The sequence below is a fragment of the Anastrepha obliqua genome, chromosome 2 (genome assembly GCF_027943255.1).
Source record: "Anastrepha obliqua isolate idAnaObli1 chromosome 2, idAnaObli1_1.0, whole genome shotgun sequence".
NCBI lineage: Eukaryota > Metazoa > Arthropoda > Insecta > Diptera > Tephritidae > Anastrepha > Anastrepha obliqua.
In genome coordinates this window covers 77,476,975-77,504,897 of record NC_072893.1, presented here as the reverse complement: position 1 = coordinate 77,504,897, position 27,923 = coordinate 77,476,975, and the positions used below count along the sequence as shown (strand labels likewise).

At 34.7% G+C, this 27,923-nt stretch overlaps 1 protein-coding gene and 1 non-coding gene across 2 annotated transcripts in view; both read left to right on the top strand.

Annotated features, from left to right (window-relative positions):
- Positions 1-27,923, top strand: part of LOC129239460 (otoferlin-like) — a 196,337-nt gene that overhangs the window by 52,295 nt on the left and 116,119 nt on the right. The gene's annotated exons all lie outside the window — the stretch shown is intronic.
- Trnar-ccu (transfer RNA arginine (anticodon CCU)) lies at positions 13,811-13,883 on the top strand. Its single transcript has one exon. It is a non-coding gene; the product is annotated as a tRNA-Arg (tRNA).

Here is a 27,923-nt window from a genome sequence, read left to right as displayed (position 1 = left end):
TTGACCAATTTTCTGTCATCAGCCGTTGTCGTTTTTCTGGGCTTATTTTCTGGCTTAATTTTAAAATGTCCATTTCTATTAAAATTTGCGATTGCGTTATCAAGTTTTCCTCCAGGAAACCCAAAAGTTTCGTTACTTTGATATGGTTTACAATTTGTGGAATGAGTCCAATGTGATTTTCCTTTCAGAAAAACAATTAGTGCGTCTGCTCCTAAACATTAAGAAATAGTTTCATATTAAGCTGCTAATATTCTAATTCACTATAGCCAATCATAGGTGCAGAGTCCTGGGATTATTTTTTTATTTATAATCAATAAGCGACCAATAACAAAGAGACACAACGTGATTCCTAAACACTCCTATGTAATGCCTTTTCACACAAACTTCGGATGGCTCCGCTTTTGGTTGGCTGGGTAGCTGTGCAACAAAGCAACAAGCGAGCTACTAAGAAAGCAATGACCAGCAGGACAGAATACGAAATCGCAGCATTGGTCGACACCTAAAACAACAAGCTGAAAATAAAATAAATATAGGAGAAATATGTACGTTGAATGCGGTGGGACGTTGGAAATTCGAGGTTGTTATAATAACGAAAAACCGATAGGTCTGCTTAAATTGTCAACAAAACGATTTTCATCACGCATACACGCATATGTGCATATAGCGGAATAAAAGGCTTGAATGCACTAATGAAATGCCCTCCAGGAAAGGCTCACTGCTTGCAAGAGAATCTTCATTCGTACAAACATGATAATCGAAGAAGAAGAAGAACTTCAAAACTTCGTTACTAAAAAAAATCTAAATAAATCCATTTCCAAATATTAAATCCATTTCCAAATATTATGGATTTCCGAATTTTCTTAATTTCAATTCTAGCCTGACTATTATACAAACAGGATATCCTAAAATTGTTTGATTGTGAAATTTTTAACCTATTCGACCGCAACTTTGCCTGAGCGCAATTTCTCAAGAATGATAGATTACAAAAATCTTTTAGCCATGCAATTTCACAATTTCTTTTCGATTTTTTTCGATCCGCACAGTAACAGTCAAGATAGTCTTCTGCCCAAAGAGTGGTTAAATAGTAACTCAATTGAGAAACATTAACGAGGTCATTTTGAAAATAATTCTACGGACTTGGAGACTAATTTTTCAGACGTTTCTAAATATATAATTTTTCAGACGTTTCTAAATAATTATGATAAAAACGATAAATGTGGAAATGAAATAGCTTTCAGCAAATGCTATATAAAATATGCATTCTTTTAATTTGTTTCGAGCAAATTTTAAATCACCATTGCCCAAATTTTCTCACAAATAACTTTTTATAACGCCCAAACTTCAATAATTTCAAATTTCTGGCGCCACTTTTAGAATAAATATAATACTATACAATTACGATTACAATTGAAATAAAATTCAAGTCAACCCAAAAAAACAAAATAAAAGAAACAAAACAGACTCGTCGGTTAATAACCATAAAAATAAGAGTTCAAAATGATTATTTTCCAAGGAAAGCGCCCGGACAAGAGAGATGTCCATTAAGGGAGTTTTCACTGTAATTTAACTTACGCTTACATAAATTCTAAGCTACAAAGAGGTTGTCCTATGTAGTAATTTGAAATTTTTAATAGCCATAAAAATACTTGGAAAGTTCATTTTCAAACATTTGGAGAGTTTTGGTACGGTGAGTTCGAAACAAGTTTCAGAAATTTTATATCACAACAACATTTAAGCAAAATTGTGTTCCAAAAAATACACGAACTTTGAAGGATATTTAAATTACTTTCTTTTAGAGGCCTCATAGCCATTATTACTCTAAAAGAAAATCGCTCCTTATAACGGGTGATTTTTTAGCTATTATCTCTTTAAAAAGTTGGTTTAAACAGCTCACGCACGTTTCGTGTTTTGTTTCACTGTCAAACATTTTCAGTTTGGTCTATAATTTAACCATGAATCGTCTTACAAACGAACAACGCTTGCAAATCATTGAATTTTATTAATTTATTATTATTTATTATTAATTTTTTTAATTTTATTTTTTATCGAAAAATTGTGTTCAGCGACGAAGGTAATTTTTGGATCAATGGGTGCGTAAATAAGCAGAATTGTCGGTTTCGGAGTGAAGATCAGCCAGAAGAATTGCAAGAGCTACCAATGTATCCAGAAAAGGTAACAGTTTGGTGCGGTTTATGGACTGGAGGTATCATTGGACCGTACTTCTTCAAAGATGCTGCGAATTGTAACGTAACTGTGAATGGTGAGCGCTACCGTGAAATGATATCCAACTTTTTTTTGCCCAAAATGCAAGAGCTTGACTTGCATGACATGTGGTTTCAGCAAGACGGTGCCACATGCCACACAGCACGCGTAACAATGAACTTATTTAGAGGCTAGTTCGGTGAACATTTTATTTCACATTCAGGACCTGTCAATTGGCCACCCAGATCGTGCGATATAACGACTATATATTATTTTTTGTGGGGCTATGTTAAAGCTGTACTATCGATTTAAATAAAAAGTTCATGCATTTTTCTGAATTTTATTTTTTTTTTTTTTTTGAAAAACTTTCCTATTGCTCTTAAAAAATCACCCTTTAGAAATTGAATTAAAAAAGATAAAAATTCACCTTTGACAAAACTAAGCTAAATATATGTATGTATGTACATACTGTCAGCGTCAAAGTGTACATAAAATATTGATAAGTTTGGACTATTTATTTATTTGTTTTTTAATTTTATATGAAAACATAGTTCATACTACAACAAAAAAAAAAAAGGCAACTAACTATCTAACAAATAATTCACTAACTAATTTTTATGAATTTGATATTTTTTCGTATGCTTACTATTTTTGGTTTATATAATTTTCTGAAGTCCAAGATGGCTTTTCGCTATGTATATTTTTTTTCTGTAGAACGAAAAGCCTATTTCTGATAAACGTTTTCTTAATGTGAATAACATCCATTTATTATATTATCTGATATTATATTATCTGATATCTTTTAATAAATTAAATTAAAGAATTCATTTTAAAGTTATTTTATCTAAATACTTACAAAAAACAAGTGTGAATAAAAACTTCAACTCTGTTTGTGGAGAAAAGTATATGAATTGGGGTGAAATTAAAAAAAAAAAATAGGCGTCTACCGAAAGTAATAATTCAGTTGCTTCTTAACTCAGTTGCTACTTCATTTAATATCAGACTTAACAGGGGGCGGCAATATAAAACTGTAAGCATCCATGTATTTTACATTTTTATGTAATAACTACAAACGCTTGAACATAGGTACATACGTATGTACATATACATATGCTCCGCATAGGAGGTGATAAGCCGTTAACGAGCCTCATCGACCATGTTTTTTTGTGTGCGCGGAGAATTTTTAATATGCAACACTGGTTTATGTTAAAAACGATTTGATAACTTTTGATTAGTTCGCCGTGGTAATTATTCGTACTAAGACTCACACCAAAGCAACGTTTGCATTTTTCTCAATATTGGGAATATGTAAATCCGCATGCCACTTTGAAGCCAATATTGATGGCATTATTTTGCCAGAAATCTTATTTAAACATTAATGGCATTTGATTATGGCTGACTTCCTAAACGTATGTAATGTATTTTTACATACGTGAACGATATGAAGTGTTACCAACTTCACACTGCTTGTATCTGTGAAACAGCTCATGATATCAGCGTCAAAAATGTTCTAATGACAGTTCAAAATATTGTTTATAAGCCATCAAAAGCATTTGCGTCTCAGTTATGTTGAATTTTTTTTCTGTGATGGAATTCAAACGTAATATGTAGTGTGATTGCGTTATATTTGGCTGGAAAATCACAACCAGCCATTGTTCGTGAGCTCAGTCACCTCAAAGTGAATAAAATGTTTGTGTATCACACTATGAAACGTTACAATGATACTGGTAGCATAGCAAAATGCTATGAAGGTGGACCAAAAAAACCGCAACAACGCAGAAATGGTTCGGAAAGTGAAAGCTCGACTTGAACGAAATCCACGTCGAAGTGGAAGAAAAATGGCCAACGAACTGAAAATATCGCAAGACAGCATTCGACGCATATTGAAAAATGAGCTCAAGATTAAGGCTTACAAGTTCCAAAAAGCACACGATCTTTCACCACAGCAAAAAAAAGTTCGGTGCGAAAGAGCAAAGGAGTTGTTGCGCTTGAACGAACGTGGCGAATTTCCTAACATTGTGTTTTCTGATGAAAAAAATTTCCCAATTGAGCAGTTCATAAACACTCAAAACGATCGTGTTTACTTGACCGAACACTCATACGAGAATTTGAGTCTACGTATGGCCACTCGAAGCAATTTCTCATCACAAGTAATGGTTTGGGCCGCAGTGACCGCTGATGGACGCTCTCCAATCGTTTTTTATCGAGCCTGGTGTCAAAGTGAATGCGACTTACTACCGGGAAAATGTTTTAGAAGCTGCTTTAGAGCCAGGCAAACATTTCGGTCGTAGACCATGGACGTTCCAACAGGACTCGGCAACGTCTCATAAAGCTCGCGTGAACTAAGAATAGTTAAAAAATCATGTTCCACACTTCATTTCGTCCACACAATGGCTTTCGAATTCGCCAGACGCATATCCGATGGACTATTCCATCTGGCCCATTTTGGAGAGCAAGGTGAGGGCTAAAAAATATGCCCGCTGAATGGATGCTGAAAAAGGCGATTATACGAGAATGGGCCAAAATACCTCAAGATCACATTGGTGCAGCATGCAACTCATCTTTTGACCGTTTGAAGGCTATAGTCAAGGCAAAAGTTATATAGTCATATCGAGCTAAAGTGAATATACATATGTTAAAATTGTAATAATTTTTGAACAATTATGTTTTTGAAATCAATAAAAACTAATTTCACACAAAAAAGTTATGGTGTTTTGAATAGGTAACACTTCATATCGTTCACCCTGTAGTAGTCCTGGGTGCCACACGCTGTCAAAAGCCTTCGCTGCGTCGAGATAAGTTGCGACACAGTAGTTTTTCTTGTCAATTTCATTTATGATTTTGTTCGTTACTCGATGCACTTCTTGAATGGTCGAATGTTTATGTCGGAATCCCAACTGGTAGGAAGGAATTACGTTCTTCGCTTGTATGATGGGGTCAAGACCATCATGGATCAAGTTTTCAAATAGTTTTGAAAAAATTGGTAAGAAGCTTATAGGTCTATATGATGATGGTTTACTGACGTCTTTATTTTGTTTCGGCAATGCTATTACATATGTATTTTTGAAACTTTCCATGGAAGGGGAAAATATTTTAGTCTAATTGATGAGTTAAAGATGTTTCTGAAGTATATTATTCCATCGTCATGCAGTTCTTTTAATATTTGTCCATTGATTTTGTCATATCCAGGAGATTTTTTGTTGTTTATCGCGTTGATTTTGCGTCGCATTTCGTTCGGAGTTACTCTCTTGATTGGTTTGTTGGCTGTGTCAGATGTAGCAGGCAGGTTATAATTTTGAGTGTATTTTTGATTTGTGAATGTCTTTTTTCATTTAAAATTGTATGTTGGTGAGGTGTTGTTTTCTTGATCTTCGATGTTGTCCACCAGAGTGAGCAGTTGCTGCATTTTGTTGGATCTAGGTTGGACAAAAAGTTCGAAGTCCTTAAGCATTTCCTTAATGTCCTTTGTTACCTTGTTAAGTTGTATTTTATCTGCGGGATGTGTAGTTGTTTGCCACTTCTTCCTTAGTCTTCTTTTCGATTTTATTGGCGGCGTTATCGTTTTTTTTTCTTCTTCTACCCCAGAACTGTAACATCTGTATGCAAATACCTATTTTTTATATCCTCCAGATAAGATTTAATTTTTGTTTCCCAAAAAAACTTTAAAGCGACTATGTACAATCGATTGTGCGTATTTTTTTTAACTATTAAAGTTGTTTCGCCTACAAAAGCACAAGTTCTTTATGGCTACATTTCACTGCAAAAACCAGCAATGAAGCTATTGGAATCCCTCTCATTAGAGTATTCCGCTGCTCGCCAAGCGAAAAACTTGTATGTGAAAGCAACAACAGTTCAAAAGCAGTTCAGCAATGTTCAAGCAAATTAGCTTTTAGCCTCTGGTGGCATGATTAGGCTAGTGGCATAATTTTTTTTATATTTCTGTTAATCAAAATGGCATCCTACGCTGAAATTAACCGATTTTGCTTACTTTCAGGCGAAGTACTTCAAAGAGCAATAGAATTACATAACAGTTTGTCAAAGCAAATACAAGTATGTATATATAATCCAGTGCTACCAAATTATATGCTACGTTGAATTCAAGCTTAATGTAAAACCGTAAATTCAAAACTTTATCAATATGCCATCTTTAAATGCCGGCCTTGGTTGAAGTTTTACTGATGGTTTTAATTAATGGACATATCCTTTAACTAAAACAAAAGAAAAGCGTCCTTACACAAACCAATTGTACTGAAATAATCTTTACAATCAAATATTTTAAAAGTGATGAGGTGTTGGACATCATACAACCAAATTAATCAGAAATGATCCAAGTATTTCTGTAACAGTGTTGCAGATCTCAACTTTGCTTTTGTCATTTTTTAGATTTAAGATTAAGTGGGACAAAACGAACACCCACTTTTTATATGCTAAGACTATTTTCGTTCGTGTCTCTGCTGCTATATGATATAACTTTTATCGTCCAGTTATTTGTTTAATTCCAAAAATTAACAACCAGCCAACACTTGAAGTGTAACCAACTTCAGCGGGCATCAGCTGTCCGTTAGTTCGCTAAATGACAGTCCAGAGTATTGTTTACAAGCGCACGGAAGCATTTTGCCGAGAGTAAACGCGAAAAAAGAAAATCAGTAATGGATTTCAAACGTAATAGAGTGATTTCGTTATCACAACCAGCGGTTGTTCGTGAGCTCGAGCATCTTAAAGTAAATAAAGTTTTTGTTTATTGCACCATTACTCGTTACAATGATACTGGAAGCATCGCGAAACGTCATGGAGGTGGTCATCACAAGATTGCAATGCCACGTGAAATGGTTCAAAAAGTGAAGAAGCCACTTGAGCGAAAACCCCGACGAAGTGCCAATCAAATGGCGAAAGAACTAAAAATATCTGACCGTGGTATCGGCCACATACTGAAAAATTATCTCAAAGTCAAGCCTTACAAGATCCAAGATCCAAAAGGCGCATGATCTCACATCAAAGCAGCAACAAGTCAGACCTGAAGAGCGAAGGAGTTGCTTCGCTTGGCCGAAAGCGGTAAGTTTCCGAACATTGTACTTTCTGACGAGAACATTTTCAAGTTAAACAATTTGTAAACTCTCAAAACGATAGGGTTTATTTGACCGACCGTTAATACGAGAATTTTAATCATCGATTGGCCACCAGGAGGCAGCACCCGCCACAAGTAATGGCTTGGGCCGCTGTGACCGTAGAAGGGCGCTCTCCAATCGTTTTCATCGAGTCTGGTGTCAAGGTAAATGCAGAGTATTATCGGGAAAGTCTTCCGTAGGTTGCTTTCAAGCCGAGGGCAAATAATCATTTCGGTGGCAGACCATGGACGTTTCAACAGGACTTGGCAGCGTCCCGCAGCTTGAGTGAACCAAGAATATCTAAAAAACAACGTTCCGAACTTCATACCGTCCACACAATGGTTCTCAAATTCCCCAGACGCGAATCCGATGGATTATTTTCTTTGGGCCATTTTGGAGAGCAAAGGCCGAACTATAAGATTCACCAGTCTTGACGCGCTGTAAAAAGCCTTTGACCGCGAGTGGGCCAAAAAACGTGCAAGTTATAGTCGGGCAGCTCGCGTTTCGTTTCTGGATCGTCTCAAGGCCATAGTCAAGGCAAAAGGTGGTCATATCGAGCAAGAGTAAATTGATTCTTAATTTTGTATTATTTTCACACATTCTTCAATTGAATTGAATTAAAGTAATTTTCCAAACTAAATTTATGGCCATTTTAAATGGCTACATTTCGAGTGCCGGACCCAGTATAGAACCCAACTCAGCCCACCTTGCTCGCTAATTTTAGAGTATAAAACCCGTAAAACAAACTTATTATTTCAAGCCACGAAAACAAAAATATCAGCACAAGACATATATTTTTGATAACACACTTGTTGGTGGAAATTTTACATAAAGTTATTTATAAAATGGGAAATTTTATCGGTAAAAAAAAAATCTTTCCAATAAATATTTAAAAATAATCCCATGTATAAATTTTAAGAAGGATGATTTTAGCTATTTCTTAGAAATTTTATGCCCCAACTTTAAAACACAATTTTATGAAAAAAACCCGTTCACAGTTGCAAAATCATTTATCATGCGTTGGTAGCGCTTACCGCAGACAGAAATACTGTTTCCGATTCCCAGATGCAGCAGTTTTGTTTGTTGTCGTTGAGGCATGATTTTGACTTCTCTTCACTATTTTTGGGGTACACAACATTGACTTCGGAAATAATTTCGCAACGTCAACTCAAGCATCAAGCGATTCGTTTCATTTCGCAGAGATGTGATATTGACTTATAGATGATTTATAGACTAGATTTCCAGCGAAAAATAGTTGTCACTATCAAAATAACATACTTTTAAAAAACCACTATGTGGATCGCCTTGCACATGCTAGCAAGGCCAAAACCGCTTCGCTGCTGCTCAATCTGATACAAAATCAATAGAAAAGTAAATACAAAAATTTCAGGTATTGCTTTGTTTAAAACTCGAGAAGCTTTTCAACATTTTTTCTCCAGCTGTAGATCTGATTAAATCTTATCTTCTTGAGAGATCCCAAGCAGTAAGTGTAGGTAGTTTTATGTCTAACCTCTTGCCCGTAACCAAAGGTGCTCTGTAAAGATCTGTACTTGGCTTCACGTTGTTCGTACTGTATACGTAAATAAATAACCTAAAACACAGTTATGTGCATATTTATGGAGTTGATATTCAAGTACAATATATTTGAGAATTATACCAAATTATTTATTTTTACTTATACTTCTCCCCTAAAATGTTTTTGGACAATGTGTATATACATATATACAGTCTGTCTAATAGGGGCATGACCGCCAAACTTAGAGTTTCATAACAAAAACATGTAAATGTTGCTGAGTGGGCGCATCCTTTTCGCAATGCGCGTTGTGCAATTTGTTAGTTTTGTGAGAAGCTAACAAAGCGCATTTTGCCATTAATGAGGTCCACATATGAAAAAAGTTTTGTGTTTCTATATACACATCCTAAAGACAAAGACACGATTAGAGGACGTTTACAAGACCTCAAGACCTCAAAATTCGGAGCACACAAAAGCCGCTGCTCTCATTACCACATTTGCATGGAACGGAATGCAAATTTAGAACGAAATTGGGCAAACGAAATATTTACGAGTAATCTTCCTTTAGGCAAATAGTTGCATACGTCGGTCCTGGTGTTCTCCTGATAATCGACAACTTCAACGAACTGTTCAACATCCAGTTAAGGTTTAGGTTTGGGACTACTACTCAAAAAAAGGATTTGTCCATTTTTATTTTTTTGTAACGCCAATTTGAGTGTTGTTTTGATGAATAAAATGTACCAAGCATTACTTCCGTCTGCTGTAAAGATGTTTGGAAGAACTTATCAATTTTGGAGTTTACAAGAAGGCAACGATCACAAACATTGACTACTCTAAAACGTGAACATGACGAGAAAATTATATAACATGAACAATGAGCGTTTCAAAGATTGCGTATAGCTTGCGTATAGCTTGCATTAAGCTCAAATAACTTTGAAATTAGGGAGTCCCCTAATAGAGCAATATCGTCGATCTCCTTTCCAGTTTAGTGCTGAAGTTTGTTCGTGTTTCATTTCTCGACTTAAAATACACAAACAATACAAACAATCGTCCACTCATTTTATGTATTGCAAAAAAAAAAAAAAAAAAAAAAAAAAAAAAAAAAAAAAAAAAAAAAAAAAAAAAAAAAAAAACATGTTAATCTCGGCGATACCCCAATATTAAATTTTATGTATGCTTGTTTTTTTTTTAACTATGGAACCGCGTACTTCGATTGAAAAGAGTGAACTAGTTTTGAAGCTTTTCCAAAAAGGAATGTCGCATCGTAAAACAATTGGAATTGTACATTTAAGCTCGTCCACAGCTCAGCACATTATTGAAGGCTTTATGCATGAAAGCCGTGCGGTAAATAAGGGTTAAAAAAAACTCTCACAGAAAACCAGCGCCAGTGATTAGTGCGCCAAGTAAAGAAAAATCCAGCCCGAAGGGCCCCAAAGTTGACTGAAACGTCCAAAAAGAATTTATTTAATTTAATTTTGGACCGTACTTTTTGTAAACAATTCAAAAAGGCCTTTTGTATAGCACGAGGCCAATACGGAGCTTAAACCCCAAAATTTGCGAACTACTACAGGGTGGTAAAATTCGCTTTTTGAATCGGCTATAAAAAAACGAATCAATATTTTTTCAAATTTTTATTTTGAAGATTGAACATTGTCATTTATGAATAAAAAATAATATCGTTCCATTGACAGCCACGACTGGCTTTACAGCAGGCCATTCGATCAACCCAATTTTTAAGCACATTTTCGATTGTTTTGGCTCCAATTTCATGAATGGCAACGTCGATTTCGATGCAAAAAAATTGTATCTGTATCAAATAAGCTGTGAGTGACTGTACGTGAGTTATTCAAAATTTCGTTGTTATTAAAAATTTCAGAGCGAATGTACGTGAATAATCGTTTAGGAGTGGACATTGCGGACAACGGTATTGATTAGGAGAACCCACCCAACGATGAAGCTAAAATCAAATACTTGGTTTAAGCAGTTGAGATTTCCTACAAAGCGGTACAGTAGGCTAGCTATGAAACGATATGAATGTATTGAGGCGTCTAAAGGTGAAGATGAGTTTCAAGTACTAGAAAAACAGAACACACAAAAAGATGAATGTTTAAAGAACAAAAACCTTCTTTCAAATTTAAATTTCATTCAACAATAAAATGTGAACTTATTCGCGTTATCGAGCGCGCATTGTAGTCGACAAGGCTAGTTCGACTGATTTGGAGCCGATTACCTCTACAGCTTGTGCTAAAGTTAACTCAATACGAAGCCATATAGCTAAAGTAAAGCATTTTATTGGATATATTGCGTATAACAAATATTATAAGCCCATAAAATGCAGTTTGCAAGAATCGAATTGGTCAAATAGTGTCTAAGTTATGGCTGTCATGCTTCCAGATATTAGACAGATTGCACTTGGAATATGAACAAATTAGAGCCCAGGCACGATTTTTAGAAATATGCCCTACCTATTGACTAAATTGTGTAACATAATAGTTTCCATTTTCATCAAATTTGAGTCAAATCGGACCATTAATACAACTTTTGAAGATATTTCGTCTATAGTGTCACCTTCGGCAGACAAAGGCAATCCGAATAAAAAGGGGAGACGGCAAGATTATTTTACAAGCAGCATCTAAGAACAAGCTTTGTGCAAAGGAATTTAAGAAAAATTATGATAATTTGTATTAAGAACAGAAGCGGTTTTGTCAAAACCGAAATATGTATAATGAATAACAAAGTTTAAATTGTTAGTTTTTAATATTAGCCACGTCCTATTGTATTTTTAACTTTTTTTCCTTTTTATTAAATTTTATCCTTCATTAGTTGATCCCTTTTGGTTCGCTAAGTAAAAATAATAGTTTTTAAAATAATTTGCAAAATAGTTTATATACAAATTTGGTGTTTTTTAAGGGGACAGATCCCTGATTTTCATTAAAATTATTTAAAATGAAGAAGTCAATATTTTTCTTTTTTCAAAATTAGCATACAGGTTATTTATACATTAAAATAATATAATTTTTTTGTATTTTAATCATTTAAAATGGCGGATGTACACTCAATTCTTCCAGGGCTTCTCAATCGGCGGGCATTGCAGCATCGGCGCCAGTGATCCGCATACAAAAAAACAAAAATTTTTTTGTTTATTAATGTCATAATTTCTATATGAATTAAACAAAAATGGAAAAAAATCGCGGAATAAAATGTTTTATAGAAAATGAGTTATTGGCGAATTCTCCTATTATTTTTGCTTCGAAAAAACTACTTTTTCGCAAAATTTTCAAACTGTAAATTCATGTAGAAAGTAATATCATAAAAAATATGTGTGAAAAATTTCAGGGAGATCGGTCAATAACTTTTCGAGTTATCGTGTACGCCAATTCGAAAAATATAGTTTTGAGAAAAACGCATCTAAAGTTTGAATACATGAAATTTCCTCTCGCAGCGCTCGAACGCAAAGAATAGAGTCGTCACTGCTGACGATCTATAATATAAGAAATACTTAAATTGACGTTGTACGCATTTTTTGAAATATTCTTAAAGGATTAGGTTAACATTTTATGAAAAAAAAATTTTTTTTTTCGAAATTTTACAGGTATCTGTCCCATTAATAATGTGACTTTATCATGTAAACTTTATAAAGCAGCCATTTGTAACTGTCAGTGCTTCGTTCAGTTTTATTACTTGACATTTTGGTGGGATTTTTATTAATTTACATACATTTCTACGAAGAACAGAACAAAATTGGACTTTTGAACTGGCATTTTAAAAAAGTGGAGGTACGAGCAAAAAAAAAAAAACAACATTTCCTTAAAATGATCTTTAAAATTTAATATATTCAAAACAGTTAATGAAGAGTGACCCAAATAATAATTATTTTTTTAATTATCTAATACTGGGTTCATACAGAGCAACTTTTGTTGAAGCAATTCGTAACTTGTGGAAGCGGGAGAGACGAGGAAAGGAGAGAGGCACGGAGTTTCTTGTGCTCGGGCAACTCGCTGTGTGCTTCCAATCTTCTCAATGTTGTTGTTAGGCGTATACTATAATAAAAACAAACGCCAATGCAATGTGTGAACGACGCGGACAACACTAAAAGAGAATACGCAAAGTTTTTAGCTGCAAAGTTTCCCTATGTGAACACGGTCTACGACGACTTTACCGGTAACCGTGTATAAGATGTATGTTATGAGATATCACAAAAACTATTTTCCGTTTTTTCTATTTTCTATTACATTCGACGACTTTTAAATAAATATAAAATTTTAGAATTTTTTTTCTATGAAATATAGCGATAATTTGACGCCTTCGAATTAGATCGCTCTGACAGCTCAACTAAAAGTACGTCACAGTAATTTTTACTCTTCAGTTTTTCTTCACAGTAATCTGGGCAATCTTGAGTTCAATCATTCTGAAATATAATTACAGATGATTAAAATAATGAAACTAATGTTGAATAACCACATTCCTATACACGCGCCGGCATGCATACATATACATACATATGTATGTATGGATGGATGTATTTATATACGTACATATTTTTATTTACTTGCGATTAGGTTTCTAAGTGTCTCATCTATTCATGCACAATCGACTAATCGAAATATGCGCCTCTCTATCGATGCTGAACATTAGAAAACCTATTTATTTAGTTTTATTTCTATTTCATTTTTATTCAAGTCGATATTTGGCTATTTTAAGTTACTAAATACATTTTTGAAACACTCATTCATATATAGTAGATTCATACATATATACATACATATGTTTCGCACGCATGTTTCAATGCCCCTGATTGTGCGAGTGTACGATGATCTAGCATTTTGTCTATTCATTTAGTTGATTTTCGTTTTTGTATTTTTTGTTTGTTTGTGTGTTTAGTTTTATTTGCCTTTAGTTGTTGTTGTTATTTGATTCTATAGCTAACGATCGTTATTTGTTTCTTGTGCGCGTATAAGCAAAGAATTTTTGGCAGCAATTTTTATTAAGAGCCCCAGTGGCCCAATGGATAAGGCATCGGCCTCCTAAGCCGAGGATTGTGGGTTCGAGTCCCATCTGGGGTAAAGCAAAAGTTGTGTTTTTTTGGTTTAAAAAATTAGAAAGCAAATAAATTATTTGAAATACAAAAAAAAAAAAAAATAAATGAATAAAATAAAATACAAATAAAAAAAAAACAGATAATAATGGGTCTGGTTTTGAAAGAAAAATTGTAATTATCTATGGGCGCCCACACATACATATACACAATTGTACGTTTATAGATTTTATAGTAAATGGGAGCGTACGCGTTCTAGTTAGCTAGCTACTTACTAGGCATAGTATGATACTACGAGCTAACTGCCGTCAATTAAATCAATAACGCTCGATTAGTAACTGAATGAAAAAGATTTTACGCGCAAAGTATGAACGAAATTTGGAAAATTTACCAGGCGAATACACATACATGCATATCTGTGTTCATGCATTATTTGCGATGTTTTAGCAATCTTGGGAAAGCCAAGCATTTTTGAATATTTGCTAATTTTGTTAATGGCCATGTTTGTTTTTCGCGGTATTCTCGCACTATCAATTATCGCTGGGCAGATCGACAATCGTCTTCGCGCTGTAGAGTATGAATTTTCGAGTTTCTAAACATTAATGAGTTAATATCGAATTTCCAAGTATATTTAAATGGAACATCATGGGATATTTCTAATATTTGCTTGCCAACCCTTGTCGTAGTACTTTTGCAACGACCTCAACTGGTTTTTCGAAGACCTTCCACATCGTGATTTGGGTCTTACCGAAAATGTGTGCAATATATCTTTGGAAATGCTCATCTTCGTGTAAATTAATTATAGCAGAACGCGCTTGTTTCGTTGGCCTATTGAATTTGAGTATCTTTGCTAAGATTTAATGAAAAAAAAAATATTCTGAAAAAACGTAAGTGTCAATGACAACTTTTTATTCCAAAATTCACCGAATTAACGAATAAAATTCACATATTAACAATTACCTTAAATCAAATTTTTAACGGACTTTTTTTTGTAGGTACTGTAAGTGGATGACTTCAAAACTTGTATGGATTCGTGTATTGACCAAATGGTAAAAATCTTGTCCAACGAAGTACTTCTGTACTGCAATTCACTAACCTTTTTTAACGATATTCGCGCTGTTATCAATCCACAAATTTAACGATTTTGCTATTCGGTAACTTGTTTCATAACAAAAATCGATAAGACAAATTGTTTTGTTTTCGCTACCAAGTCGATTATTGCAAACTAAACCACAACAGTTTTGGTGGGTTAAATCAAACGAGAAAACAAGAATTAGTAGTTGTAATTAAAGCGGTGATTATTAAAAACGCGATTATGTCTTACGAGTATTTAGCGCATGACTTATCGCGTGGAGAGGATATAGTGAGCACTCAAAGAATGGATCAACATTTGCCCCAGGATGAGGGCAACCCTCTCCAATTATCTACAGAGAAGTTCCGGTTGACTGCAGACTTGGCCGAGGACCTAATTTCTCTGCTTGAATGTCATCTTATAGCCTAGACAGACGGTAGCGTTAATCGGGTTTATTGGCTTAAGTCGGAATTATCTCAGAAATTAAGCGCAACTAATGCGAACTGAGATTTGCCTAATATCAGAACAGAAAATAGGGAATTATACTATTTAGTTTTATGAGGTATACTCGCTAGAGGCAAATCATACTCCACACTTTTGTTGTTGCTTTCGCAAGCAAATTTTGTGGGTCATAACCCGTCAATTTCTGCATTTTAATTTCATCAATATGAGAAATATCTATGCATGTGTTTCTAAAAACGCATACGCATATATACATTTGAATCTGTTGCACAAAAATTCAAATGCTTCTCATATAAAACCTGCATGCTTAAAAACCTATTAAGTTTCGTCTTCGTGATACATTTACTAACTAAAAATTAAAAAATCGAAATTGCAATAATAATTGGAAAACCGTAAATGGAAACGATAATGAAAAAATTGGAAACAGGACAAACAAAATTCCAGTGGCATTTGAAATGCATGCCGACGGAAGTATTCATAGCATTAAGAATAGATAGCAGAGAAAATATTCAATTTGTATAAGCCATTGCAGGACTTTTAAATTTCTATGATGCATTTGCGTATGTGCTTTGGTACAGATGTATGCAGCTGTATTGGGTGTTTTTTAGAGGTTCCAAATTTTTTTGTTTTTGTTTTTTCAAATAAACTCAAGAAAAAACAAATAAAAAAAGTTTTAGTATACCACGTTTTTATAAATAGACTAAAAAGAAGAAAATATTTTTCCTAAGCTCATAGAATTACACTTAATAATTTCTGAATTTCAAATTTTAACAATATTCCCTACAAAAAATTTATAAGCTTTAAAATGAAGAAATGGTTTTTAACCTTATTGCTCATGGGCTAATAAATGCAGAATAAAGCTAAACAAAAGCTAGCCAACACATAGAGTGTTTTCTTGATGCCAAACTGCGCTGGATAACTCACGGCAAGAAAAAACAATTATTGGTAGGCGCTCAAGCTTATCAATCCGCAACAAATTGTTTATTTACAAACAAATACCAAGACCAGTGATGGTAAATGATTTTTTGAAAAATCCCTACACCGCCCAAAATAATTCCATACTTTTCCCTACGCTTCAAAAAATTTTCCCTACATTTTTTTCTCCTGTGTTTACACTATAATGAGGCACTTGCAACGTCAAAATTGAATTATTTGCTTAAGTTTTGGACCTGGTTCTGTTTTAACACTGTATAATATAAACAAAATTTCAAATATATATAAATAGGCATATTTATTATATTATAAACACATATATAAAGAAAAATTTAGCAAAAAGTCTAAAGATTCGACTTTTTCATTACATTCAGTTCTGTTTAAAATAAGCCAGAGTTTCTATTTTTTCAGGATCCGGCACGATTACTTTTAAGAGTGGGATTAAATGATCCACCATTTACAGCGCGACATTATGCTAAGTCTTATTTCGAAATTTCTGGAACCATTTGGTTTACTCGGCTTTTTCTTAAAAAAACTGTTTATTTTAAATGTCTTTTTTATTTTCTTCATATTTTTTTGGTGCATTTTTCTTTCGGCGCTTTTCTGCAAATCAGATTTGCCGCAGTTCAAAACTTTGTCGCACTCAGCGCATTTGCATTTGTATGGCTCGTTAGCCACAGCTTTCAACCAGCCACTAAAATTGTCGCCGTCAAGCCACTTGTTACTGAACTTTTGTTTCAGATACTTTTTTTTCCTGATGTTCCTCCGAAGAGTTAGTCGAAGAGGAGGAGCTCACTTCTGTAAAATATATGCGTTTTAAATATAAAATAATTGCAAACTAACTTCAAAAGTGAAAAGCACCAGAAAACGCGGGACAACTAACAAGTTTCGCGCGAAGAAAAAATCGCGTTAGCGTTAACGAAGAAAAAAATGGCAATGTATCCGTATTAACGCTTTAAAAGTATACTGCCATAAGAAAAAAAAATACTGGCATGAAATTTTACTGCGGCTTTTTTTTTAAATGAACTTTTTTAATTTTTCCCGCTATTTTAAAATTTTTTCTGTCCTTCTTGAAAATTCCCTACATTTACAGAATTTAAAAAAATCTGTCCTTCTTTTTCCTACACCCACATTTTTCGACAAAAATCCCTACATGTGCGGAATTTTCCCTACATTTACCAACCCCCCTTGGTTGGAACTTAAAATGTGCTTGTCAAAAATTACCCCTATCGAACGTCTGTAAAATAAAATCTGTGGGGCGTAGTAAACGCCGCACACTATGCAATCTAAGGAATAGCGACTAGTAATCTTGGCATATCTCGTGTGACTGAAATAACGAAGCAATTTACCATAGCTCACTAACATGGAGAAACAAATCATCCCAACGGTATAGCATCCAGCTTTCTTCAGCTGAACTATTCTCGCAGACGATTAAAAGGCACAATTGTAGCAGACCTTATCGAGAGCGAGTAGCGATTAGATTGCGAAATACTTCTTAAACAAATTAAACTAGCAAATTAAAATTGCTATCCCTTTATGTGCTTATGTATGGTGTAATAGTCGCAATGTTGCAATGATTCTAACTAAACCATGTCTAATAGCCTAGGCTGACGGCGGCGTTAATCACGATTACCGGCGTAGTCAGTTCTAATTGAAATTGAAGAGTGACAGATGGTTGTTACGCGGATTAGTAAACATCTGATTTGCTTATTGGATAGTTTTGTCAGTAAAAAATGGATCGCAGGCAACAAATACTGGTATTAGCTGCTCTGATACTAAGAAATAATTATTTATTTAAAAAAATCTTAAATTGCAGTTTCTCAAATTGCCCCGAAATATGAAAACAATTATTGTAATTTCGAACGCGTTAGTGCAATCTAGTATTGCATCCAGCCTTTCTTGTTCTTCTGTTTAAAACTTTCATTCTTTTTTATTTATAATAAATATAGATATTGGCGGCCGCTGCAGCCGAATGGGTTGGTGCGTGACTACTATTCGGAATTTAGAGAGAACGTAGGCTCGAATCTCTGGGAAACACCGAAATGAAGAACAAGTTTCTTCTAATAGCGGTCGCCCTCAGCAGACAATGACAAACCTTCGAGTGTATTTCTGCCATGAAAAAGCTGCTCATGAAAAATATCTGTCGTTCAGAGTCGGCTTGAAACTGAAGGTCCCTCCATTTGTGGAACAACATCAAGACGCACGCCAAAAATAGGAGGAAGAGCTCGGCCCAACACCCAAAAAGGGTGTACGCAATATTAAAAAAAAGAAGATATTAACTGCCATTTTTTGGCAATGTTGCCATCGAAAGTTCTTCTAATTCGCTTTAATGATGAGAATTAGGTCTAGTTGTTAATCTGCATTAGTTGCACTTAACTCCACAGATAATTCAAAATTAAATCGTTAATCCCAATCAACGCCATCGTCTGTCTAAGCTAATAAGAAGCGTTATTAAAAAATAGAAATAAAAAATAATAAAAAAAATCATTGGATAGAGTATGAAATGCTGGCAAATTTTAAAGAAAAAATTTCAAATCTTGGAGAGGAAAAAAAAATACTTTTGCACATTTGTGTGCTTTAGTATATGTAATCCGACAGACCATAATACGAGCGATTTGCTTTGAAGGTTTAGTGCGTAGAGCGGAATGAAACTTCAACATGAATCATAGGTAAGCCTTCGTAGGCTAATATACTACACAAAGTATACTACATAAAAGTGTTAAATGCATGAGCTTAGATACATATATTTGCTGATTCTGCGGCAATCTCTAACAAAAGTTTAATACCTCTAAAAAAGAGCACCCGTTGTATGCAAAGGTATCTGCATGCCTGTTTATATGAGCTTTGTAAACGAGTTAAACGAAATAAGTGGAAAAAATCTAATTTCCGTTTATTGTGGCAACTTTTTATTGTTTTCACATTGAGCTGTCACAAGTTGGACAGTCGAAGGACAGAATGATTGGCTGCCTGGTATAGTGTATATATATGCATGCATGAATGTATGTATGTATGCAATATGCGTGTGCCAAGAAGTAGTATACACTGATTTCACTTTTCAAAGTGCTTTAATGCAGAATATGCGAACTAATTTGCAAGGGAATATGCGGATAAAGAGTTACAAAACAAACTAGAATGTTGAGCTGAGAAAGCCTATCTTTAATTTTAATTTAAAAATAATAAATAGTTTCATTAAAGTCCCTACCTTACTTCCTATCAGTATAAATAAGCAAAGGAGCAAAGGAGTTTATTAGTTTAAAATGTTCATACCCTTGCTCACATCGCTATTATCTGCAGTATCTCCACTAACTTCGTTATTAAAATTTAATTATTGTTAATGTTGGCATATTTTTATTTTCATTGTGTTTAGTATAATACATTTAAGGTTAGAACTCGCCAACTTATTAGTACACGCAGCAGTCACCGAGGGGGGGGAGGCTCGTAAGAAAATAATTTGGGGTGGATTTCTTAAGATTTTATCTGTAATCGCTCCGACAGACGGTGGCGTTAATCGGAATCAACGACTTAATTCGGAATTATATCAGGAATTAAGTGCAACTAATGCAGATTGACAACTAGACTTAATTCTCATTATTTAAGCGAATTAGGGGAGTTTTCGATGGTAACATTGCCGAAAAATGACACTCAGTATCTATTATGAATGAAAAATAATTGAACTTATAAAGAGAAGGACAAGAATGACTGGATGCAATGCTAGATTGCACTAACGCGTTCGAAATTATAATAATTGTTTTGATATTTCGCAGCAGTTTGAGAAACTGCAATTTAAGATTTTTTTAAATAAATAATTATTTCTTAGTGCCAGGGAGCTAATACCCTGGCCATCTTTTACTGTAAAAACTATCCAATAAGGAAATCAGATATTTACTAATCCGCGTAATAAACGACTGCCACACTACAATTTTAATCAGAATTAACTGCGCCAGTTATCCCGATTAACGACGCCGTCTGTCTAGGCTATACGACTATTTATCTGTCCCCTGAAAACATTATCAAAAAAGAAATTACTTTGCATGATGTAGGAGGAGTAACGGAATTTAATAAGCCCATTTTCAAAAATTTTGTTTTTCTGTTTCTCAATATCTTCGAAATGGATGAATCGAATTAGACGAGGTTTTTACTAAGAGGTGAAGGAAATTTCTGATTAAGAGGTGAAGGAAAATTCTTATTAGACTACTTCTTTCTCTCTCTAAGTGCCGTCGGAGCGGAAATATTTCTAAGAATCCTAGTTATGAGGTGATTCTTCTTATATTCAACACATAGTTTGTCCGCAAATGCTTTGCTGTCAAGGACGTAACGGGTGGTAATCTTAGGCTCTATAAAAACGAAACTCTGTCTGACTGATTTCTCTTTAAACACGCTTACCTCCAATATTACTTAACAAATTTTCATGGAGTTTTCCCAGTTGGTTTGAGTATAGTTTCTTGCTATAAATTAGCTTTATTTTCTCAAAATTGATCCACAGAGAAAATAAATGTCTTAAATGATTTTCCTACTCAGCCTCAGCCTATGACTAGTAAGTATAAAGAAAATGAGCGATTTTATGCCAAGTGATTCAAATATTTTGGACTTAGCCGTACATGTTTCTGAAAATATGAAAATTGGTTTATTTGGTGTAAAATAAAAGTAAACTAAAGAAATGCTGAAAGAAATGGATAACTTTAGGTTTATTGCATGTTAAAAGTTTTTTTATTTTTGTTCTTTAAAGTGATATATCTTTGGTTTACTTAAACATTTTTTAGATTTAGATTTATTGGGGTTTTGCACTTCGACCTCATGGTCGTTTTTAAGTATTTTTGTTAGCTTTTTAGGATAAAATATAATAATTTAAAAACATGTTTTAATTTTTTAGAATTTGTTAAAATTAATTTATTTCCACAAAATTCTAAGGTAAACACTCTTGTGGTTTTGTTGTGTATTTCAAAAAATGACAAACTACCAAAACTTTTTTTTTAATTTTTCCCAAAAAAAATTGTAACCCAAATTTTGTTTTAAAAAGTATGTTTTAGACTTTAAAAAATTAAAAGGAATCGAAGATATTGCATTTGAAAAAATTCTTTAACAAAATATATTAAAACATAGAAACTTTTAACTTCGGTTATTTACCACTGCATTGATCCGAATGATATGAAATACATGCATGGTCTACACGTGTATATATGGACAGTGTCTTACATGCTACATATGTATATATACCCATTCAGTTTTAATATTTCATCGGATTTACTCATTTGTTCATAGACAAGTGAAACGGTTTGCTCTAAAAACTTTCAAAAAAAAATTTCTTTGCGCTGTTTACATTTTTATTGGAAACAAGTTAATTTTTGAATGCAAAAAGTAATTTCGATCTATACAACAACAATAAAATTTGAACTGTGGTGATCCGCGCTGGGTATGGCACTGAATAACTAAAAAATATGCACGTAAACATCATTTGGATTCATGATAGGAGATTCTCAATATCTTGCAAAATTATAGAATAGCAAGAAATGCAAAAATTCTATACCAAAATATGCCAGAGTATGAGAACATCCTAGTTGGAGAAGTGCAGCAAACTTACAGGCAGCTTACAGTGGCAAATTACTTGACCAAAATGCGTGACTGTGTTCGTAAAATTGGGTAGGTATAAATTTTTTGGCTGTTTGACCAAGAGCCAAGTAGTTTTGATATACATATCATACACACGTTTGACTTGTTTTGTGGAGAGTGGTTGTACTTAGACGTACTTGTCTGTATTTTGCTTTGATGTCAGCTCTGTGAAAATTTAAATAAAATATAAGAACCTCCCTCCGAGTGTATGAAAAAACTCCTCACAAATAGGAGGAGGAGCTCGGCCAAACACATAACATATATATACTTATATAATTTGCGCGTAATATTGTTTATGTTTCATTGGAGGTGTTGTTTGTTGTAGAATAGCTGTTTAATATGATTTTTAATATCGAGTTAGTTCAAGTTGTCTGTGCTAGTTACTGCACTTTGATGAACTTGTTTGGGGGATTGGTCGGGGAAGTTGTTTCGAACAATGTTATTGTGTACAGGTACCAATACTAAAATAATTTTTGGGTAGTATTGGGTGATAATATTGGTTATGTAATCATTTATGTTATTTATATGAGCATGTATCAACTTTTTCCTCCTTCGGCTGAATATGTGTATGGACATGCAATAATTGATATTTTTATAATTTGGTATATCTTAGATCCACCAGTGTAAATAAAAGTATAGTTATTATATTTATTTCTAGAGGACTCTTTGGTAATCACTTTTTTTAGAACACCATATATGTAATTGTTTTGAGATACTGAAAAGAAATTCGACACAATGAAAGGAAAATATTTATCCCTAATCAAGTGAAGCCTAGTGACGAGTTGAAACTAACACTTTTTTTTAAGCATGAAACGAAAGGTCTTAATCTTTTTATTTTTGTTTGGCTTCAATTTGTTTCCATTAAAATAAAATGTTTTTTGTCTTATTATTTCTTTAGAACAAAGATATGTACATATATGTACCTACTTGAAGAATATGGAAGCGGTCAAAAATCCCAGCGCTCATAGTGGCTTCGAAAGATCCAATATTCATTGACTCTGCTGTATAGATCAGGCTGAATTTGAGCAACGTCCCGAATTACATATGTTGACTTAGAAGGTACGGCATTAGGAAGCCTAATGATTTTTGAATTCTAAGTTTATGAGAATATATACCTACTCCGACACCATAGTCTATTTTAGGGGCATCTGTATAGAGTGTAATGTCGAAGTTATTGAGTGCGAATCCCTTACTTAATTTCTCCTGAGATAAAAAGAGAGAGGCAGAATTCCTATTGAATGTTACCGTCGGGTCGTTCTAGTCAGTCCTCTCCGTGGTATACTGAGCTTGTTGTAATAATAGACTGGCATGACCATAAGTTTTTTTTTCCAGCGACCCGCTTCATTTAACCTAAATGGACTTATGGTTGCCATCATCTTGATGTGTAGATCTATCGGAATAACGCGTGTCAGTCCATTAAGAACTTCCCTAGGACATGATCTGATTGTATCGACCGTTTTTACACAGGCTTGTCTTTGTATTCTGCCAAGTAATTTTTATATTATAATCTCTCCCTAGAGCTTTCCACTAAACTACCGATCTAACAATAATGTATATTTAGGTTGAAGGCTCTATCTTCTTCCAGGCATATGTTTACAGGCATATAAAATATTGTAATTTCTGGTTTCCTTACCCTAGCTAGTTTTGGATTCCAAAATTACCCTATGTACTTTGTACTGGCTGAAAGTGAAACTCAAGCTCAAGTTCTTTTTTACGCGGGTTTAAATTTAGGCCACAGCCTGTGGCCCAATAGTTAAGCTCGCCTAACACCCTTTGGATGATTCCACTAATCGTATTAGGAAACAGTCCTGATGCCATTAGCACCACATCATCAGCGCACACCACCGCTTTTACCCCACCTCTAGTGGTAAGTTTTATTAAAATTTTGCTAATCTCACATAGCCAAAGAAGTACAAATAATACTCTCTCCTGTGGAGCGCCGCTATGGACCAGAATACAGTGGCTTCAGAGTACTTCACAAGAAAATCTCGAGCGAGGTCAAAGCGCACGACTTACCATAGGTGGCCAAGTCACGTAACTTTCGCTCAAATCTTTCACAATAAAATTTTATCATTAGCACGTACTCGCACCAGTTTTGCATCAGCGAGTGAATAATAAATAACAAATTTTACGGACGACACCCAAGAGAACATGACCATCACAGCCTACCACCATCAACCCGCCTATAGTACAAAACCCTCTCTACGCAACAATTCAATAGCATGGCATTTAAACCGCCATAATGCTCCTTTATACGCATGCCTTCCTGTTAGGGTCAATGCCTTGTATAACTTCCTAAATAAATATTCATTAACACAAAAGACTTAGCTTCGCTATTAATTTAATTAAACTTTGTTTAGTTTTGCATCAAACCGTATCAAGTAAAATGACGCAAACACCCTTTTGATATCATATTTAAATTTTTAATATGCAAAATTAATTTAATGGAAAATAGGACAACTGACAAATAAACACGCTAATGAACTTCAATTCGGGTGTAGTCGAACTTTTAATACCTACTGCATTTTTGTATCACTTACGTAGTTAGAAAAAGTATGTACCAGTGGAAGCCTGCCAGTGTTTTGGGTTGTCTATTTCATCTTCTGAGGAAAGGCAGATAATGAGTGCGACCGAGTTAGAAACACATGATTTTACAGATTTTATGTTGCAAAGTGGCCATTGCCATCAAACTGTAGAAAAAGCGAAATACTTCATCATATCACTTCTTAAGTGATATTAAGTTTTTGGTTATTAGGGTGGGCCAAATTGCTCCGATGAATAATTTTCGACAAATCGTACGGTATTTTCGGTTTCTATAGATATTTCGGAGATAAAGTATAGAAAGACCCATGCGTCGGAATTGAGTTTGTAGATTGCGCATTTTTAAAATGATAGATTTACCTTTTCGCAAAATTGTATTTTGTTTTTGGGATACTAAATGTCTATATTTTAGTTTACCATGCGAAAATATATTTTCTTACTGTTTCCTATGTTTATAATCTTGTCTGGTTTCAATGCCTGATAATTGCTATCTACTTTCTAATATCACTGCCACAACTGCATCCGGACTCTTATCTACAATACGTATCGAATTACTATTTAACAATTGAACGTAACTTTCCGTGGAACGACAAAATTTAGGTACTCCACTAAGTGCTCGTAAGGAATATTTCACATGAATATTGTCATCATTAAAAGCGACCATATTCACGTAATCGATACATTTGTACACGGTGGCGCTAAATTAATCATCCATCATTAATAATCCAATTTTGTTTTTGAATAACTGTTTTATAATAACTAATAGTAATAAATACAAAAATGGTTTTGTGTGATGGAAATCTTTATTTCGACCTTCAGACGCTCCATTGCTTTTTTTTAAGGGTAGAGGGTTAAAAAAAAGAATAAAGATCCAGCGGCTACGTTGGCTGGGTCATGTCGTCCGAATGGATACAAACGCTCCGGCTTTGAGAGTATTCGATGCGGTACCAGCTGGTGGTAGCAGAGGAAGAGGAAGGCCTCCTCTGCGTTGGAAAGATCAGGTGGAGAAGGACTTGACTTCACTTGGTGTGTCCAATTGGCGCCGGTTAGCACGAGAAAGAAACGACTGGCGCGCTTTGTTAAACTCGGCCAAAATCGCGTAAGCGATTATCGCGCCAATTAAGAAGAAGAAGAAGGGGGTTGAAATCAAAATGTCCGAAACATCATTAAAGGCGCCTAACACCAGTGGTATGTGGAGGCATGCTTCCACTAACACTATAACATTCCTGCTCCTTGGCTCTATGTCTATTGAGACAACCAGGTACCTGCGTCCAGGTTCTTCTCTTGTGGACGTATGGAGTGCTTGCGCCAGTGATCCACTCCTCCCACTGTTTGATAGGTGAATCGGAAGGAAATGGAACATCGGAAAATTTGCGATAGCGCAGTATTTACGAACTATCGTCTTGTGTTCTGTCTGATATTATTGTAAGTGATTGATTCAAAGATCGGCGTTCGTCGTCATTCTGTCCACAGACAGTTCATCTTCATGTTTTACTTGCAGCTATACTCTCTGCTGCTGGGCCTTGCGCTCTCTTCAATTAATTGAAGTCGAATCATCATTTTTCCAGCAAACGTTTGAGCCGCCTCTCACCTAGCACTGGATGAGCACATGTCCCGTATGAGGTTTATAGGACTAGGTGAGTGTCCCAAAACTCTTTCAAGTATTGCACACTCCCGTGCGATGCGATCACAATGAAAAGCCACTCCTTCCGCGCATTCGATTGCATTATGCCCAAGATATAATGGACTATCTGCCAACTGAAAGCTGTGAAGATATTCTATAAAGCAGCCGTGACCGGTGAGTATCTGCGTATGGTAATAATCGGTATCCCCATGATTTCTTTTCACCCACTCTTCGAGATGTGATATTAGCTTGAACATAGATCGCCCTTCAGTTGACTCTTCCCATCTTCTTTGCCACTCGTACATTGATCGCTCTCTCTCGATGGCTTTTTCTGCTGCTGTTAACACATATTCCATCGTCTGATACCGTTCTATATGCGCATGATACCTGTAATGCGCTCCGACTGTGTGTGTTTTAAAGCAAAAAACGGAAAGTATTGTGTATTTGCATAAAATAATAATGGAGAAATAAAAAAATAAAATTAGGAATTACTATATACCCATTTCTAGAAAAGTAATAAAAAAAATCTTTTGTGAAAAAGTAAATTTTTCTTTAAAAAATGCGGAAACTAAATCCAATTCCTATAAAAAAATCGCCCCACCCTAATAAATATATGCACTATGTACTCGTATATACAGGAAGACCTACAACTTTAGTCAATAACGTATTAAGGGCGAAAGTGGAAGCATATCCGTGTCAGACAATCGAGGAACTGTCAAATACTCTTAACCAATCTTGGCCGATCATCCAAGAATACTTGCAACAAATTGGTAACATAAATGGGGCAGGTTTTTGGGTTTCGCATAATCTGTCTGAAGGAAACAAATGTAGCCGATCGACGACATGCAACTTATTGCTTCAGCAATCCAATACACAACAATTTTTTGACTGCTTGTTCACTGCAGCTGAAAAATGGGTCGTGCATGATAATCCAAAACGCCAAAGCCTGTGGCTCTCTCCGAATGAACCACCTTGAAGGACTGCTAAGCCAGGTTTGCATTCAAAAAAGGAGCTTTTGTGTGTGTTGATGGGGTATTCGTGGATCGTCCATTTTGAAGTGGACGAATGAGTTGTAGGTTCGCATTTCCGAGCATGAAACACCAAAATAATAGGAAAAGTTGTTACTAAAAGCGGCCACCCCTCCCTCGGCAGGCAAAGGAAATGCACCGAGTATATTTCTGTCATAAAATATTCCCACATAAAAAAATGTATATAAATTGAAGGCTTCTCCATTTGTGGAACAACACAAGACGCACACTACAAATAGAAGGAGGCGCTCGGCCAAACAACCAAAAAGGGTGTGGGCGCCAATAATATATAAATTAGTATATGTAAACATGGAGAAACCTGTTAATCCAGACCTTTACTGCGAACATCAAAATCGAGTAAATCAATCATTAAGTGAAAGGTATACAGCGATTATTAATAGAAAAAACGTTATTTTGCAAAATGATAATACAAAACCGCACTGTGCATGAAAAACGCTGGAAAAAATTAATGGATTGGGCTGGAAGGTACTGCCTCACCAACCATACTCGCCCGACATTGCGCCATCGGATTTCATATTACTCCATTCACAGCAACACATTTTAGCAAACAAAATATTTAAAATTTGGTTGACATTAAAAAAGCCATCTCCAGATATTTTACTAAAAAACCAATTTATTTTTATCGATCCGGCAATGAAAATTTGCACACTAGATGGCAAAAGGTGTTTACCAACGAGGGTGATTACATCACTGACTACAAAGAAAAAATTGTAACAAATTTATTTTTTCAAATTTGCTGTAAAAAACGACATCATTTTCCGCTCTCCCAAATATATTCTT